At 45.2% G+C, this 19,681-nt stretch overlaps 1 protein-coding gene and 1 long non-coding RNA gene across 4 annotated transcripts in view; one reads left to right on the top strand and one right to left on the bottom strand.

Annotated features, from left to right (window-relative positions):
• LOC109379788 (uncharacterized) overlaps positions 1–9,667 on the bottom strand; it is a 22,840-nt gene extending 13,173 nt beyond the window's left edge. The window contains exon 1 of the long non-coding RNA XR_002123274.1: positions 9,579–9,667. This is a non-coding gene — a long non-coding RNA (uncharacterized LOC109379788). The remainder of the gene's footprint in view (positions 1–9,578) is intronic.
• The window catches only part of YPEL2 (yippee like 2), a 60,125-nt gene continuing 49,351 nt past the window's right edge, over positions 8,908–19,681 (top strand). Inside the window, exon 1 of one of the 3 annotated variants that reach the window (XM_019636700.1) lies at positions 8,908–9,182. The gene's annotated coding sequence lies outside the window, so the exon portion shown is untranslated. Of the gene's footprint in view, positions 9,183–9,773; positions 9,858–10,164; positions 10,254–19,681 lie in introns of those variants that run through there. The other 2 variants (XM_019636702.1, XM_019636701.1) reach the window with 2 other exon arrangements.

The following is a 19,681-nucleotide window of genomic DNA, read 5'->3' on the forward strand; positions in this document are numbered from 1 at the left end:
CAACAACATAAAAATATGTATGTACAGGAATGCAACTGAAAGTAGTTGCGGATTGTAACAGCCCTGGGTGCAATTTCGCCCCCCACCAAGTTGTTCTTAGTTTTAAAAAAATGATCTGAAATGAACAATTTTCTTACATAATCCTCTCCTCAAAACACTGGCCCTGGTTTAGTTTCTTTTTCTACTTGCACCTCTTCCACTGAGAACAGTTCCCATTTACCATTTGCTTGCATTCGGCTCCACAGCATGAGCTCTTGCCATTCATATTCATGTGCCCAAGGTCGGCCCAAATAGAAACTGCACGTGTACAGAAGTCACTTTACCATTTCTTCTATCTCTGCTGTGATCAGCAGTGTTGAGCTGCACATTTTATTGAAGAATTTGTCCTCTTTTTCTCACAAAACAGGTTCTGCCCCCTCACCCCATTATAACAGTGTTCTTTCGAGCATGGCTGTAACCTTTAGACACAAGTGTACAGCTGTTGGCCACAGGGCTTCTCGACCTCAGCATTACTGACACGTCCGTTCAGATCATCCTTTGTTGTATGTGTCCTGTGCGTTGTAGGATGTTTAGCAGCATCCCTGGCCTTGTCTTACTAGATGTCAGTAGCATCGCCTCCCCACAGTGTAACAACTGAAGACACCTCCAGATATTGCCAAATATCTTCTGGGGTTGGGGGGCAAAATCCTTTCTGATTGCGAACCCCTAGACGGAAGAAATGTCAGCGGCAAAAAGTGAGAGCCTGTAGCGGGCTGGTTATGCCCTCATTTAACCACGAGAGGTCTCCCTAGACCCCGTTATGGTTCTAATCTGGAAAATACAGGTCTATGGCCACCACCAAATAGGTTGTCGTGACTTGGTTGGTGGTGACAGCAAAAGGTTTACAAACAAAAGCATTTGATCCATTTCCAGTGCACAATAATTCCGAATAAGTTATCTAGATATTCTACTCGAAAGGAGGGGAGCATAACCCCCCACAGTGTGGGCTGTTCATAGTGACTTCCCGCCAAAAAGTACAATATGGAAAAGGGAGTGAAGAGTAAGTACAGTGGAGACACTTAACAGGACCGGAGCCAGGTGATCAAGATCAACATCAACACTAAAAGTCATATAGATAGCATTTACCCTTGATATGATGTGATGAAAATGGCACTTTACTTCTGTGATCCTCCTCCCAAACCCTATAACCCCAGTCTAATCATGAAAAAAAAAAAATCAGAAAAGTTCCAATAGAGAGGGGCATCCTACAAATACCTGACCAGAACTCCTCAAAACTGGCAAGGTCATTCAAAACAAGGAAAGTCTGAGAAACTGTCACAGCCAAGAGGAGCTTGGAGAGTTGACAACTAAATGTTAAGTGGTATCCTGGATGAGATTCTGGAACTGAAAAAGGATGTTAGGTGGAAATTAGGACATCTGAATAACTATGGACTTAATAATACAGCATCGATACTGGTTCACCAATTACAACAAATGTACCATATTAATAGAAAACATTGGGCCGGCAGAGTGGCGCGATGGTTAAGAACTGGCTTGGGACACCAGAGGCCCCGGTTCGGATCCCACATATGAGGGCCAGTGACACTGCCCTCTGCAGCTTAGATGCTGAACAACAGCTCAACCTGGAGCTGGGCTGCCATGAGTCGCCGGCGACGGCGTAGGCTGCAGCCCCTGTGGCAGTGGGTTGCCATGGGCTGCCGTGTGTGGCCAGCAGCCAGCGTGAGCGGCCAGCAGCCGCAGTGAGCGGCCGTCCAGAAGCCGGCGACTGATGTGCCTCACCCGGGAAGAGCGCAATGATGGTGCCAACTTGGGCCAGTGAAGCAACGTCCTCCACAACTAGACTGAAGAACAAAAAACAACAGCAACTTGTCTGTTCCCCTTCCCCCAATTCCCCAGCGCTGTTCCCATCCCCCAAAATCCCCAATAAAAATCTTTAAAAAAAAAAAAAAGAAAGAAAACATTAATAGGAGAGACTGTGCGCAGGGGCAGGATTATATGGGAACTCTATTCTGATTAGTTTTTCTATAAATCTAAAATTGCTCTAAAACATTGTCTGTTAATATTTTTTTTTGTCTATTGATTTTTTAAAAAGCACCTGATCAAGCAGTGCCTTGGTAAATAAACAAAGATTTCGAAATGGTGGATTTACTAAGATTCTGATTTCTGATCTAAACGAAACCATTTGGTGACTGTAAGGAGAAATGTCACTATTACAGTCCAATCAAGCCACTTATGCAGCAGTATCAGGTAAGAAAGGCAAAGATTGCTACCAAAGAAAGCTTTTAATGGAATAAATGAGTCCAACAACTTCAAATAACTCTTAGAGATTATTTCATTCTAACAACTGGGTAAATGTGGCATGATCATATAATGAGAATATCAGCTATTATATCTCATTGATACCTCTTTGAAGGTGGTGCTATATTTTAGTTTTATATTCATATGAGGAAAATTCAATCTCAGAAAGATTATATATGTGCTAAGATCACAGAACTAACAAGTGGCAAAATGAAAAGTCAAATTTTCATGTCTGATTTTAAACTCTTTGCTTTTAACTCCTGTGCAGTATTTCCTCCCAATATGTGACAGCCAAAGTTATTTGCTGTCACTGTAGAGTATGTATTATGTAATTATAAAAGTGCTGAACAAAAACTGGGAGTCTGGGTCCTCAGAATAGCAATCTCCTTGCCAGAAAATTGTGGATAATAATACCTGCCCTGCTTACCTCACTGGGTTATTTTAAGAGCCAAATGAAAGAATATATGAGAAAATGTCTTGCCACCTGTGAAGCATGGCATTGTGTCATTAACACATTTTTACTTTTGTGGCTTTTTGTAAATATGTCTGTGAGCTAATTGCAAACTGGAATGTGCAGAGACGCTTGAGGGGCGCTTCAGACCAGAAGGCTGAGAATTGTGCCAGCTTCCAATCCTCACTTTGAGCATAAGATGCCAAGTCTGTGGTCTTCACCACCGACTGCACTTATCACCTGGGGAACTGACTTTTAAAGGCATCTGTGCCCAGGTTCCACCCCAGGCCAATTAAATCACAATTGCTAGGAGTCGGGCACAGGCATTGCTATGTTTAAAAAGCTCTCCAGATGATTCTAATATGCAGCTAAGGCTGAGAACAGCTGCCCTAAGGGATCTGAAGTCAGCCTAATTCCATGGGGCCCACTATACCCTTCCTGAATAGGCAGCTCTTCACTCCTAGAAATTGCTGGAGCTGGAATATTGCCATCAGGCAATGAGGCTGAAAATATATATATATATATATATATATATATATATATGGTCAGCCAAGCTGCTAGGACAGGTGATGATATTATCATTTGACTAAAGAAAATGGATCTATTTCAATTTTATTCAAAAAACAAAGAGTCCAGTGATGGGAAGGAGAATGCCACAGAGGGCAGCCATGTAATCATTCAGTGCTCTGCCACAGTAGCAGGCCAGGAGAGCAGAGAGGCTGCTCAGAGCCTTTGTAAACTGGCTCTGCAGGTCAGTTTATCTTGGCTCTCACGTTGTCAGAAGAGCCTTTGTTGAGAGCCTGGAGCTTGGTGCCTGGCCGACCAAAGCAACAATCTACTTACAAGTTAGTGAATTAACACCACTCAAAAACGGAGGCCATAGAAGAAATAACTGTTGAGTAAGAATAACATTAGGTGTGCTACAGAATTAATACAATTCAGAACTATAGACTCCTTTATTTTAGAAACAAGGCCCAGGTTTTTATATGTATTGCCTCTCAGGGTCTTCCGTGGAAGGATTTAGGTTATAGCACTGCCAGGAGAGAGTACCAAGCTGGAGAAATCATCTGGTGAAACAGGGTCCCTGTCCTCTCGGGTCTGGGCATTACCTTGACAAATCCAGGGACTCATTTTTTTCATAACACTCAGTGGTGAGCAGTCTCTTGGGAATGGACCCGCCTTAATCAAGCTCACAAGAGTCCAATACTGAGCTGCAATGACCAGACTCTGGATGGCACATTCCCTACCAGCAAGAAAAGGTAACAACATGGGGAGCCACATTTGAACCATAAATTGTACTTGACAATCAAGGATTTAATTAAGAAGTGAGTTGTGTGATCTTCAAAGATGGTATCAGGAAGCTACAGTCGCTGGATTCATTCAGTCTTTCTGTAGGCGTAACCAGCGAAGCAGGATGAAATACCCCAGACTCTGGGCACCTTCTCTCTGGACCATAAACTTGTTGTGAAGTTTGGATTAAATTAAGCAACGCATGTAAAGTGCCTGGACCAGCTCCTAGAACATAGGAAGCTAAGTGCGAGTAAATATTACTGTTGTTGTTTTAAGATGGAAGTGCTAAGCCCTTAAACTTGTTTCCAGGACTTTTTGCTTGGTCTAGGGTTTGGCTTTCTGGGGTGGTTTGATATTCAAATGAGTTTCTTTGTAAAGGTGATTGGGATATTTGAAGAGGAGAAAAGCATTTTTACTCTTTGATGGTGTAGAAGAAAGAGAAGGAATGGGCTTTGAAGCCAGATAGCTCAGGGTTCAAATTCCATAGGATCAGCTTCTTTAAAAAAAAACCCAAAAAACAAAAAACCTATCCTGATGGTTGTTTTGAGGATTAAATATAACTAGATAGCATAGAAACTGCTCTGTACACAATATGTGCTCAATAAGTGACAGCAGCTGTTTTGTTAGGGTATGTTTAGAAGGGTTGAGGTACAACCCTTAGCCATTTACAGTTGGAAAGCGTATAATCAGCCACTTTCATGACTGAAAAAGAGGGACTTGGACAACGATCAGAGAAAGCGCTTATTGTACACAAAGAAACAAAGCACTGTTACCATGATCTGTCTGCAGTAAGACGGCACCAGGCCCTCCTCTGTGATGTAATGTCATGGGACTTGACTTGTGGGGGGCGATGGAAGGAGGGAGTACAGTGAAGCCTTCAAGGAGTGACTCCTCCTCCCCACACCGGTAGAGAGGAAAGTTTTCCCAGGTGGTATCCTTGTGTGAGAGCCTGTAGGCTTTAGCACTTCAGGAAGTTTCCATTGTACTGTGATTTTACAGTGTAGGTTTCCCCCTTTATGGTAGAATATCCTGAAGCTTTAGGTTTAATGTTGTCATACTACAAAGTAAGACTGCTATCTGTTGATCAGGATACCCTGAGGACAGACCCTATCCATTTCTGCTTAAATGCCTACTGGATTCAGCTGAGATATAAACCTTGGAGTGCCTACCATGTGCCAGGTGCTGAAAATACAAAGAGGATCTGATAAGTTTCCATCCCAGGAGGGGCTGGCAGAGAGGGTGGATAACTGATAACTCTTAACAGTGGGTGCAGAGTGTTGAGTGATGTAACAGAGCTAGGAATAAGTGCTGTGTAGGGTACTGAGAAGAGAAGAATTCATTTTTCTAGGGAAGTTAGGGGAAACTCCTTCGAAGAAATCGCATTTGATCTGATCTTTGGACTGATTCATCAAGCAAAGGGCTTTGAGATGGAATGAGGAAAGAACAGAGAGGTAGAAAAGGGGGATAAAGGAGAAAACAACATTCCAAGTGAAAGAAACTGCAGGGACAAAAGTATGAGGCAATAGGCATATTCATTCATTTGCTTGGCTATTTATTCAACAAACAGATATTGGTTGAGTGCCAGACACTATTCTTAGCGCTGGGGTTACATCAGGAAGCAAGATAGACAACGTTCCTGATGCTCTCCTGGAGTTTACACTTTAGAGCTGGATGGGACTGAAAGCAAATAAACATATGAACAAGGTAATTTCAGAGAGCGATATGTGTTGTGAAGAAAGTAAGTTGGGAGAAGGTAAGATAGAGAGTACCCTGGCACTGGTTGTGGGGGGGGGGTATGTAAGATTGGGTAGTCAGAGGGGGTGTTCCCTGGAGGGGGCATTTGACCTGAGAACCAAGTGTCGAGGAGGCAGCCTTCTGGGTGCAAAGTGTCCCAGACGGAGGGAACAACAAATACAAACTCTGTAACAGGACTCGGCCTGGTGTATTTCAGGAACAGGCAGCCATCTTGACTGGAACAGTGTGAACAAAAGAGTGATAGGGGAAGACCAGAGAGGGGCAGGCCTGGTTAGCAGGGCCCTGTGGCCATCGTAAGGAGGTTGTTACGAAGAAGGACCATCTGGCTGCTGTGTAGAGAATGGATTGGAAGCAGGGAGATTAGTTGGGAGGCTGTTGTTTACTCTAGGCAAGAGATGTTGGTCTCCAACCAGGGAGGCAGCAGCAGAGACAGACGCGTTCGGAGTCTATATATGTATTTTGAAGTAGAGCTGATAGGACCTGCTGATGGATGGGTGTAGGGGTGAGGATAAGAAAGATGTAATCATATCGAATGTTACGAGAGGTCAAGTAAAATGAACACATAAAAGTGACCTTGTTCATGGTAGAAGTGACATCTATCTGGGAACAGTGGGAATATGAGATTGGATAGAGAGGATGCTGGAAAAGAATGTCTGTGAATGCTTTGGGAATGAATGAATCTGGCCTTACACAGAGGAGACAAGGTTACTGGGCCATTGACAAAGCCAGGCCCATAACCTGCCTGTGAGGCCAGGAATGTCTAAATTTTACTGCCAAGGGTTTTTTAAAGGGCCCCTTTGGCTACATCTGAACAAATTTATTTACATCTCTCCCTACATCTCTTCATCTCTTCATCTCTCTCTCTCTCTCTCTCTCTCTCTTTCTCTCTCTCTCTCTCTCTCTCTCTTTTTCTGGACAGGATAAATGTCTATTCTCACACACTCTCCATTGGCCTCAGCTTTTCTCTTCTCAGTAGATTCTTTAGAATGTGTACTGTCTGTCATCCAAGTCAAGCAGGAAATTTTGCACATAATAGGCCCTGAGTAAAAGTGTACTGAGGGGCAGTTAGAGGTGCCAGCTTTCAGAGAGGAAGAGAAGTTGTTTTTTACTACTTTGTTTCACTTCTACCTTCTGGCTTAACAACTCACAATGCTTGGCTCTTTTGACTGGGAGGAAGGATGATTAGGCTTATTAAATATATTATTTTTTGTTGGCTGGCTGGCTCATTCTATTGTCTCCTGGTCCTACAGTCTGATTACCTCTTTCAGTCGCCTGCATACACACACCAGACCTGCAGGGGTCCTCAATCTCCCTCTGAACCACTGCACAGGGCTTGTCCTCCTTAGCTAGCATTATCTTTTATTTAAACAGAAACAGTAGCCACCAATCTTGTTACATAACATACCAATATCCTAGGGTGTTAAACTAATGTAGAACCTGCTGTTGGGGAGTAGTAATCTGTCAACACAAATATTTGCTAGAAGTGTGGGAATGGAGTCAATGGAATTGTAATAGATATGTATGATATCTGGGGTAGAGGGGGGCAGTGGATGGGGGGAGGGGGGTTGTCACTTTGTGAGGGGTGAAAAGGATAACTATTGCATTGTTTTGTACACCTGAACCTGATGATAATAATAATAAAAATAAATAGAAAAAAATATTCACTAGGAGAATATTACAGAAATATTGACTTTCTGGCCCTAGAACTTTGAATTTTGGAGCTGGAAGGGACTTTAGAGATCATCCTATTTTAGTTTTCTTTCTTTTAAACTGTGCAAAGCAATGCCCTGAGAGAAAAAGAGATTTGCTCAAGAGGCAGATCAAGGGCTAGAAATCAAGCTCTTGATAATCTAGAGAATCCATCACATCTTAGATTATGGATTAAGTGTTAAATCTTTCTTGTTCATGATTCTTTCTTATCTCAAAAGCCTTTTTTTTTGTTTTTTTTCCCGGATTTAGACTTCAAAGTTTGTCAATTGTGAACAGTGACATGGTGCTCCTGCTCTCACTGAAACACCAAATTTGAAACTGATACATATATAGAATACTGATGTATTTGAGGCAGTTTGGGCAGGGGTGGAGGTTGCGAACATTTTACTAACTGGATTAGGACTGGATTCACATCCAACCATGCAATGTATAGTAATTGAATATAATTTGAATGCAGTGTATGTTAACTGAATCAAATATATTTGAAAAGACAGCTCGGTGGAGTTGTGGGGGTGGGGTGGGTGTAGTTTGAGCCACCCGATCCACCCCAGTACTATTCTGTTGCTGGTCTCTGAGGATTTGCAGGAACCTCAGTGACCAAGAGAAAAGGCTAGGCTGCGCTCTTCCCTTGACCCCTGCCAGCATTCTTTTCTCAAACAGACCTGTTTTCCTGCTGGGAGAATGCCCCGCTCCACCCACCTGGTGCCTCCCTGAATTTCCTGACTGCCCAGGGCTTATTTTTTAACCTTCTGTTCCTTGAAAAGCACCACCCCACTGACCCAGAACGTGGGCTCCTCCCCTCTGGTCACTGACCAACCTACTCTCCTGGGCTTACCATCTTCATCTCCCTCTAAAAGCCTTGGGAAATCAGCAGTAATAGGGAGCTGAGCGCCATCCAATTTCCCCTAAGGTCTCTTTCCTCCTTTTAACTGGCTAAAATTACTAGCAGAGCAAAGAGGGGAAATGCCTTGCTCCTGAGTAGGGCCTGGCTATTCTACTAAAATCAACTGCCCCAGGTCCTGAAGGCCTCCTCAGGTAACTTAGCCTCTGGGTTAGGGATGGCTAAGGTGTAAGGAGGGAGTGACTATCTTGGCCCTCTAAGAAGAAGCAACATAAAGCCTCCTCTCTCTTTACCCCAGGTTCTGGGAATCCCTGTCTTGACCTGGGGACAAACCCCAAACCCAAATAAACAGTTCCTTCACAGGCGCTGAGAGCCCACCCATGCTCCTCAACCTTTCCTCCTGTTCCTCCGGGCGGTCGCCCTGCTTAGGCAGGCTTCGCCGCCTGAGCCTCGCGGGGCCAGACCCGTCACTTTCTGCACTCCCCGCACCCATGCCCGGCCAGGGCAGAGGGGTGGGGGGTGGGAGGTAGGGGAAGCAGGGGGCGGAGTTCCGTCCTTCGCTGATTGGCTCGGTGCGGATGGGCTGCGGCCGTGCCGAGCCAACCCGCGGCGTGTTGCTATGTGCTGAGCCGAGGGGATAGGCGCGGGGGCGCGTCCGTCACAGGGCAGCCCCCTGCCCCGACCCGGAGGGATGCGGAGTGGCGGCGGCGGGAGTGGCGGAGACTGTGGCTTTAAGAGCGCACCCGGAGCTCGGGATCCAGCCTGGCGGTCCTTTGCTGCTGCGAACCCCAGCGGAGCCGAGCCCGGCGCTGGCCGGACTGGGCAGCTTCCTGCCAGGTAAGCAAACCCAAGCGCGCGGGTAGGGCGCGCGTGGGCGTGGGGCGCGCTGTCAGTGCGGGTGCCCGGCACTGGGCTCCGATCCCGTGGCCCCTCCGGCTTAATCCCTTTGAGCGCAGCGCCCTGTGCCTCACGCGGCCCAGGCGGGGGTCAAGCGTGGGGTCCCCAAGGGGGCTGCGGGCGCAGGGGGCGGGGGGCGGGGAGCAGGCCGCTGGGGCCACGTGACTGGTTTGTTTACAAACACAGCCGGGGCCCGGTGGCTGCCCGCAGAGGGAGCGGAGGTGCAGTGGGTCCCCGGGTCCAGGGTGGGGACCTGTTGGAGGAGTCAGGCAAGTCTGGGATGCGCGATTTGGCGCAGGGGACCTCCGATCGCTGCTTCTTCCTTAGCATAGTTACCGTGGGTTTGGAGGCTAGGGGGGCCAGGGTGGCGGCTGCGGAAGTTTTCTGTCCTGGTGACGCTGGGTGTCTGCTTGCAGACACTGGGTCCGGGTGCGTCGCCCTCGGGGCTCCCGCCTATGGGAGACTGGCCGCTTTCGAAACTCCCCGGAGCCCTCCTGGGCCGAGGTGACCGCAGCCGAGTTCCTGCCTGGCCGCTTCCCGGAGCCTCCCCAGTGTCTTTGCCAAGGGGGTGGGCGCGAGTTCGCTCTTGCCCGACGGAATGTCGGGGCCTCGCCTGTGAGTACCTCTCGGTAACTGACGCCGAGGGGCAGCCCCCGCCTCTCCCTGCTTCAAGTTCACCCTCCTTGGCCGCTGACCTCTTCTTAGGTGTCTTTATCCTAGTGGTGGCTTTTCTCCCGTTGGGGGATGGGGAGAACCACCTGTTCTTTTTGACCCAGCCCAGGAGACTGCCATCTCTGACTTCACCCTCATCTTGTAAGCTGTTAAAAAGCTAAGTGAGTTAGTGTCCTCCGTTTTTCTCTGTTCTGCATGTAACTGACCTCCCACACCTGCGAGGCTGTGAATGGCACCCGAAACTGCTCCTGGGTTTTGTTGGGGTTTTCACTTTCTGGCCTCCTGGTCAGTTTGCGCTCCTGAAGTCTTGAGGCTCTTCTCAGTGAGTCTGTGTTTTGGGTGAGTCTAAAGGCCAACAAGACAGCTAGCCACTCGACCTTTTTCCTTGCCCTTCCTCCCCTGGGTTCCTCTCTTCTGGTCCAACAAGATGTGCAACATGGGTCTCCCTGTCCTAGAGTACTGGCCAAGAAGGGAAACTGTCTGCTCCCCTTCACCCCTCTTGCTCACAGAACATTAGTGGTGCAGAGAACCCAGGGGTTGAGAAGTTAAGCGACTTGCCCAAGGGGATTCATGTCACTGACCTGGGGTGGGACTTGACCTCCCTTGCTTGATGCTCTCCAGTGCTGTCTGGGTCCTGAGAACTGGGCTTTGTGATCAGTGGGATTGGACTCAGTCCTCACTGGCATTCCTTTGACCTAATCACTGCCCCAGGACTGCAGATGTGGGCCGAACCTGAACCTGAGTTTTGTTCATCCCTCTCCGCTTTTCCTTAGCACTTAATACTGAGGCCGAGTCTTGCCTCGATGAAGTATATTTTAATTCTTCTGCACTGTGATATGAGTGGCTACAAGTTCTTTATCAAAGAACAGGTCCAGCCTGAGGAGAGTTGTGCAAACTTCCATTTGACACCGTCCCTTGTCCCCAGCTCCATAAGGGTGTCTGGTAAAAGTACAGTGAAGGCCTTGGGCTCATCACCCTCCAAGTTTGGCTTTGCCTTATTACTTTAAGATTTGATAAGAGCATTTCTGAAATCTGTCTTGATACCTTGTGCCTGAACTAAAATTAAGAAGCTTAGAGTTAGGGGTGGTAAATAGAAAATTAAACACCATGCACAGGACTGCTGTTTTCCTTTCCTCTAGGAGAGTGATTTTCAAACTTGGAGCAGGATCCACAGTAAGGAACACACTTTACATCCCTGCGCAGAAGTCCCCAACTGCGATCAGTTCCAGGAAACAGTTGCCCTTACTACCTGCAGGGTGCTCTATTTATAATTTTTTTCTACTTAATTAAAAAATTTGTCTACTTAATAAAAAAACCAGCAGTCACAACTGCTGGTTATGACCCATTAATTTGATTTCTTGACCAAACTGCTCAAGGCCTGCAGTTTAAGAAACATTGCTCTAGGGCAGAGGTCCTTACACTTAATGTGCATAAAGATGACCTGGGTAGTGTTTAAAAATGCAGTTTGTCAGTCCACTCTGGAGATGTTTCTTTCCAGTGGGGCACGTTTTTAATAAGTGGACCATGAGATTGTGATGCAGGTGGTTGATAAGAAACCCTCCTCTAGTGGGAATTGGGAGCAATGAACAATGAAAAGCTTTAACTTGGATAGGAAGCTTTAGGTGTGTGACCCACACTCTGTGCAAACCCAAGATCACTCATCTGCTGGTCACACTAGCCTGGGCTTTGAAAAGTCTAAGGGTCTGGTGTTGGCTTTAACTGCCAGGAAGCCTTGGCCGTAAGAGACAGATCCCCTACACCACTCCAACCCAGCCCACCTGAGAGCTGCTGATCACTGTTCTGTGCCACTGGATGTTTCTAGATGCATGGGGTTAGGGTTGTGAGTAGTGCTAATGAGTTAGCTGTACTGTGCCCAGATACTTGAATTTTCACTGTTTTAATGATTTTAAGGCAGCAACGCAGCCATTGTGCCTGGGATATTGACAACTGGTTAACAGAAAAGGTTGATTTTGTTTAATGTCTGGGTATTTCAGGCTGTGTAGCCTGGGGGAAGGGCAGGTAGGTGATTTTATTTTTGTTTGAGGGTGGTGGTGGGGCGTTGTCAAGGCTTGTCTGTCAACGGTCATTAATGAGAAGAGGCACAAGGTCCCCTATCTCCTTGCCTACCTCAGCCCTGGTTCTTTCCTGTGGTGACAGCTCCGCTCCTGTGTGCTGTTTAGATCTCGTTAGTCATCCAGTGTCTGATGCTGTTACCTCCATCTCTATCTTTAAGCACAAACATACACACATCTAAATGCATCCACATGTTGGATGTTTCTTATTGTGCCCAAACATGTCGGTAAAAGAAATTTCCTTAGTTAATCAAAGCTGCAGTTTAGCTTCAAAAGAACCCTATTACATTATTCAGATTCAACTATGGTCCTCCCTGCCAAGGGTATGCCTTATATGAGAACATTAACTGTAGGATTGTTGGAATTAACTTTAATGATGCTCAATTTGGTCAAGCAGCTCCCAATTAGCATGTTTAATTTTCAGCCTATGGAAAAAAGAAAGGAACAAAAGGATGGCAACTGATAGGATATCCTAGGATAGGAAAAGCAGAGGAAAGAGATATTCAGGTGGGATTAAAATGGAGGACCAGGGTCACTTTCCTTTGTCTATTATCCTGGCATTTCCTTAGAGTCACTCGACCAAATCACTAAGGTGCTCTGACCATTGCATTCCCGTAGCTTGAAAGGGATATTAAGCTCCGGAAAACAAGCATCTTTTTTAAATTTAGCCTCCAGTGATGGAAAGCCAGGGCCTTTCAGGCTAAAGGTATTTTGTAAGAGTTGGTAGTTTTCAGTGACATTATCCTTCACAAAAGGTGATGGTACTTTATTTTCATCCTAAGGGACCACACCTGCCTGAATTTCCCTGGGAGCTATGAAGGGAGCCCTGGAAGATTTAAAAGTAACTCGGATTATGCTACTCCCCTGTTTACAACTTTCCAATGGCTTCCCATTGCCCTTCAAACATAACCTAACTCCTTTCCAAGCAGGACTTGTCCTCTCTCTCCCAACCTCTCACACCTCATCTCCTTCCAGTCCTTACCTGATCCACCTTGCTTCCTTCTCCTCCCACTGCTCCAGCCTTCCTGAGATTTCTGAAATGGGGAAGGTTTGTTTTTGTCCTTGGGCCTTTTCTACTGGTAGTCTCTTTTTCCCAGAATGCCTTTTCTGCCAAATTTTTGCATGATTGGCTTCTGTCACTTGGGTGTCAGAGAGCCCCTCCATGACCTGTTATCTAGAACAGTTCCTCCCCTCCCTGCCCCTCAGCCTCTCTTAATCCCTTTAACTTTATGTTTTTTCAAATCACTCTAATGCCATCTGGAAATACATTGTCTACTTGATGGCTAGATTAGAAGCTTGAGAGCTTTTCTGTCTTGCTCATTTCTGACAGTGCCTGGCATGGAGTAGCACTGAAGAAAATATCTCTCTGTTGTTGGAATGAATGACTGACTGACTGAATGAATGAATGAATACAGAAAGCCAAGGTTCACAGTCTGTAAGAGTAGGAAATATTACTTTATTTTCAAGAGAAGAAGAGGAAAACATTTTTTCTCTTCCTTTTCCTGAGATGGGGTAGTGTTCCTTTGGGATTTCTGCTTTTCACAATATTTTTCATCCTTTTATTCTTTTTATAGGTTGCCAAAGTCGCTAAAAACTCCATTGTATTTTCCTGTTGTTAATGAATAACTCTTTCTTCCTCCAGTATTCTTATTCTAGGACTCATTGTTCTGACAAACAAGCATTTTTACCAGTAATCACATTTCATTAATACTAGGAGGCACTGTAAGTAGGGGTTAAGAGGCTGGGCTTTAGAACCAGAAAGACCTGGGTAATTAGCTCTGTGACCTTGGACAGTTTGCTAACATTTTCTGAATCTCTGTTCCTTATTGTAAAATGGGACTGATAATACCGGGGGTGCCAAAAACATGTATACACATGACTCGTATTCATCTTTTGTGATCGGTATATATTGAGTATTACAATTTTAATACAGTTTTTTTCCTTTCTTAAAACGTGTATGCATTTTTCGGGCACCCTTTGTAGTTAGTGTCGCACAGGATTGATGGGAGGATTAAATGAGAGAATGCACAGAAACCTGGCATAGAGCCTGCTGCATAAGCAAGCACTTGGTGGTAGCTATTAAAAACAACATAAATATTAATAGTTAGATTCTCCTTCTCTCTGACTGGCAGGAATTCCCAACCCATTGATTTGGGAATGGACAGTAAGAGGCGAACACTTCCAATTTGGTTGACTATTGACCTAAGAAGTCCAAACCTCTACAGAATTTTTATGAGTTTTATTTGAACCAAGGAAGAGTACATGGAAGTGGGAGAAAGCAAGGCAGGGATTAGATTACAGGGTAAATAACAAGATTGTGTGCTCTCTTGAAGAAGGCAATTGCACTCATTTCAAAGGTATGTTAACCTAGATGCCCGAGAAGAATGGACAGGGCTTGCTTTAGGCAATCCTTAGATAAACCTTTTACTAAAAAAGTTATATGCCTGGGGCATGACTACCCACCATGATCTTCCCAGTTAGGAATTTATGATCAGATCATCCTGTGAGGTTATTTAGAACTCCTTTTACGTCCACAAAATCATAAATTACTGTAAGTAAATGAAGGCCAAAAATGTTGCTTGGATCTATCAGACCTGAAATGGAATTTAGACATGCGCAAGTCTTCATAAACATCCATTGAAAGGGAATATTTATAGAAACTTTTGGAAGGACATATTGTCTACCTGTTCCTCTGGCCATTCATAGTTTTATCCTTGGATTAAGGTGGGGCAACTGAAAGCTGTACCCTTGAGCCATCTAGCTCAGCTCCTCCGAATTGTTTTCACTGAGATGAGGCACCCTGTCCTTTGAGTACACTGTCTGAGATAGCTTTGTATAACTTGCTACTACATTTCTTTTAAGGGCTTATATTGTTGAAAATTTAAGCTCCAACTTCACTTAATGTCCCTTTTAAGAAGTTAATTGGAGACATTTCTTTCAGAATCAAGTTCCAGGAAAGAGCTTTGCCTCTTCTGAGGAACTGGTGTGATTTTTCTTTGTGGACAATTGTAAATGTATAACTGATCATGTTTCTCTCTTTTCGCTTTGGCTGCCAGGAAGCACAGAGCCCAATTTGTGGCTTGAACTTAGTAATTGTAGGGCCCTACATCCTAATTTTTTCTCTAATTTCAAGTTAATGATTTATAACTTCTTATTAATTAGATATATGCTGGATTGGGTATTAAAATCTACTTTAGGTATTGCATTTTAGCGGTATAGACTTTGAGGCTCAAACAGGCAAAAAGGATTTACTTAAGACACAGATCTAATTAGGGCAAAGAGCACAGACTGGAAACCATACCTTTTGTGTCTTAGGCTCAGGGCTCTTTCTACTCCTGTGCCTTCTGGAATAATACCAATTCCTGACTAAACCCCTGAATAATCCATAATGTCTCAATACTAGGCAAAGCCTACTTCCTCTCAGTGATGGGGCAAAGGAGCATGCTGCCAGCGAGGTGGGACAGTACCGCCCACGCCCCTCTCTCCTGGCTGAGTCAGCAGCACTTTGCTCTCCTGTCTCCTGAGCTACAGGGCAGCCAGCCCTCCTCTGTGGTCTTGGGAATGTGGTGAGTCCAGATTTAGTGTCTCTGATCTGAAACCAGATTGCCAGCTCAGAAAGAAAATAGCCTCTAGTGTCTGGAGTTCCCTTATCTATTTGTTGATATCCAGGAAGAAAGGTTCCATGGCAGGTGGGTGCCTCGGAGGCTCAGACAGGGTCTTCTGGGTAGGAGCAGTGGCTGAGTTTGGTTGGACTGAGGAAAGTAGCTTTATTTTATCCGATATGAAATTTAGTTATAGGAACTATTGATCTTCCTAATGATTTGTTTTATTTTGTTTTCCCATGGTGCTCTCGGCTGGGAGTACCTGGGGCAAGACAGCATAGGCTTGGAACACATCCTGCCTAAGTCAGGAACGTTTTGATTTCTATTTTGAGCAAGAGAAAAGGAACCTCTCTCTCTGGCCTTGGGCTGAAACTCAACCTTGGTTTTGTTTTGTTGTTTTTTTCTTGGGTAATAATCATTAAATAGATAATAAGACCTTTGAGCGATAAGGATAAATTAAGATATGGCCCCTACCCCTAAGAGCCTATGCTCAAATAGGAGCAATGAAGACATATGTATTAGCTAATAGCCAGAGTACAAGGTAGAGTCGAAAGTCATTACAGAGATACAGAAAGAAGGGTAGACATTTTGATGATGGGACTGTGAAGAAGGAAGAGGATTTAAACATGCAGAAACCCTCCGGGGGATAGTGCATGCAAAGCCACAGAGTATGAACATAAGAGGGTGTACAAGGAATGTTCAGTAGGCTTGTGAGGTGTGGGAAGGGGAACACTGGGATATTGCGTGGGTTCCCATTGCTATAGTGTAGAGTAACCCCATGGAAGTGGACTGTGACTTCCATTCATAGTGGAACTCTTAAGGATGGAGACCTGTGAACAGTGGCTACTTGACATAGATAACAGGCATCCTCAAAAGTGAATTCTCCATCCTGGCTGCCCTAAGAATTCCTAGCCCAGCCAAAGGCCTACAAAATCAGAATGTTCCGAATGGGGAAATCTAATAAAAGCAGGCAGATAATAATAATCAAAAGAAATATTTCCCAGGCTTTTCTTTTTTTTTAAATTTTTAAAAAAGATTTCATTGGGGAATTGGGGGAGGGGAACAGTGTTGGGGAATTGGGGAAGAGAAATAGCCAAGTTGTTGTTCTTCCATCTTAGTTGTGGAGGGTGCAGCAAGCTCAGCTCCAAGTCCAGTTGCCATCCGGCCACCCGTTGGCAGCTCAGTAGCAGCCCAGCTCAGGCCCAGCTCACTGGCCCATGTGGGAATCGAACTGGTGACCCTGTTGCTTAGAACTTGCGCTCCCAGCCAACTGAGCCACTTGGCCGGTCCTCCCAGGCTTTTCTAATGTAGCCCACTCCACACATGTCTGAGTGAGGTCTGGAAATCACTGAGGTGGTTGATCTCCTTGGCAGAAACCAGCAGCATCCTTGACCTTTGGCCTCCTTTCCTAGTTCTTGTTTTTGCCACTTCTTATCTCATGTGTGTCATCTGTTATATTTGCCTCCCTTTATCTCTTTTACCACTTTGGTCTCTGTCTGACCCACTGCCATTGGACCATAAGGTAAAAATGAATTGTCTTTCAGTATTTGCTGCATTAATGGTATAAACATGTGTATTATGTAAACATAAGTTAAATAGGGCTTTTGGTTAGTTTTGTTTACATGATTCTTAATTTGTTTACTTTGGGATCTGAGGGAAAAGTAACCCCACACAGACTGCAGCCTTAAGGCTAAATATGCCATTGGCAGGAAGACAAGAACCAAAAACTAGCTTTTTCTTGTGCCTAATCTGTTGATCCACCTTCTGGGTCAGGTTATCCCCTTTCCTCATTTGTTTTCTCAGGTTTCTACAATTAAAAGTTGAAGCATTGCGCCAACCCTGAGAGTCTGAAGATGTTTTAAGAGAACTTGACATCTTTGTTTTGCATTATAATTAGTTGATTTAGACTCTGTCTCTGGGAGATATTCTGTTTGTTGCTCTAGAGGACTCAAGGACCAACGATGATCATCTTCAGACCCCTCTAGCATGTCTGGGTTGCAGGATCCATGGCGGGGTGGGCGATGGGGTCCCAGGATTCAAATATTGGTTCTGGTCCTTTCAAACCGGTAATCATAATAATGCCTGCCTCCCTGGGTTGTGTGGAGGATTAACTGAGATAATGCATAGCAAGTACCTGGCCCCTCCTGGGCCCACAATAGGAAATTAATCAACTATATAGAGTCCTGGAGGCTTACTGACTGTTCCTGCAGGGCCTCAGCTGACTCCTCCCGAGCTCTTCCCCTCCTCCCCTACTTTCAACCAAGGCTTTTTGAGCTCTGACTGCCAGCCAAGCTTTGAGCTAGGTATGAGGGATGATTAACCAGTCCTGGGTTTTTGGCCAGGAATGGCTCACAATCTAGTGGGAAGACTGACCCATAAACAGCTAGCTTTGTGGAGGTTTCTTAAATTATATGAAAAAGTTGCACTGGCAACATGCATGGCTCCCCTGATGTGCCGGGCCTGAAAGGAAAAGAGGCCATACTTCTTATTAAAATCCATCTGCCACGCCCATAACAGAAGAAACCCAGAAATTTTGCTCTAGAATCAGCCTCTCTCTCTTCCATCCTATACCTTTTCCCCTCTTTCAATAAATGGCAACACTAGATGACAGTTTAATAATTCTTATAACAAAATAATCCTTCTTTGGGCTGGTGAAGGCTGAGACTTGAGACATACAGGCATCCTTTGAAAGTGCCTCTGTCCTTTCTTTCTCTTGAGTTTTAAGTTTAATTTTCAAATTCCAATTGTGGAAAGGCAGGGAGCCCAGCCACAAGATGTCAAGAGTCCAGAGTTTTGGATTTATTTGAATTGAGAGATTAAAGTGAAAAAGCCAAAGGCATGCTGACAGCTGAACAATGAAATTGTATTGGCAGATTTGGGATGGATGGTTTGTAACTAATTGGGGCCCCAACTGTGCCCTGGGGGAGCAGCAGTTGAAGAGAAATCAAGGTCACACAGTGCCAAAAGATATTCATTTATTCAGTAAACAATATTTTGATATTTGAGTGTGGGACACAGAAGACAATCAAATAGTCACCTCAATAAAAGTAAAACTACAGCTGAAAAGTGCTACATATAGGACCTGACGTAGTAGGGGTTGGAGGAGGTTAAAGGGAGGGTTCCCTGGTGAAGTAACTTCTGAAGATTGGCCACATCTCTTACCCTGTTTTCCAAAACGTTGCTTTCTTGATAGACCTTCTAAATGGCTGTTTTACATTATATAGCTCAAGTATAGTCCTGTCTGAAGGCAGAGGAATGGACCCAATCCCTCTCTGGGTCCTAGATCATGGGGAAAGTGTATTTGTTTTGTTTTAACCAGGATTGTCATCTCTGAGCATGGCCAAATACAAAGCAAAGAACTGATGCTGAGGGTGGCAGTCTCTGGGGGCTGGAGGAAAGGGGCGGACCTGGCCCCCTTTCCCATGTGGAGGAGAGGCAGGCTTGAGGGACCCCTTTTCTTCTTGGCCTGAACCAAGTCTGACACTTCATTTTTCTCTATTTTGGTCTTACCTCGAGTAGCATCTAGGACTGCTCTGCAGGTTTTGTGGGGACCACCTTGGGAAAAAGAAGGCTCCTGGGTTGGCAGTGTGAGGGTTTCTCTTGGGTCCAGAAGTCAGTGCCAGCCTGGGGAGGGTCCCTTAAGACAGTGTTCAGGGCCAGGGAGGCGGAATGGGAAATGTTTCTGCCATCAGACAACAGCCAGGTAAAAAACCATGAGAGGTTTGTGTGGTGTGGCTTGTTGGAAATATGGCTCCATGGTACTGAGTTTTAAACTGCTAGCCCAAGTGAGTGGATATCACAAGAGTTTGCTGCCTTTTTAATTTTGTGGGGCATTAATGGTGTGTGAGTCCCATGTAATGCTCAGAATTAGATTTTTTTTTAAAGATTTTATTGGGGAATTGGGGGAGGGGAACAGCTTGGGGAATCGGGGGAAGGGGAACAGACAAGTTGCTGTTGTTTTGTTCCTCAATCTTGTTGTGGAGGACGTTGCTTCACTGGCCCATGTTGGTATTGTTATCGTTGTGCTCTTCACGGCTGAGGCAGATCGGTCGCCGGCCTCTGGACGGCTGCTCACGGTGGCTCTTGGCAGCTC

The sequence above is a fragment of the Hipposideros armiger genome, unplaced genomic scaffold, assembly GCF_001890085.2.
Source record: "Hipposideros armiger isolate ML-2016 unplaced genomic scaffold, ASM189008v1 scaffold_29, whole genome shotgun sequence".
NCBI lineage: Eukaryota > Metazoa > Chordata > Mammalia > Chiroptera > Hipposideridae > Hipposideros > Hipposideros armiger.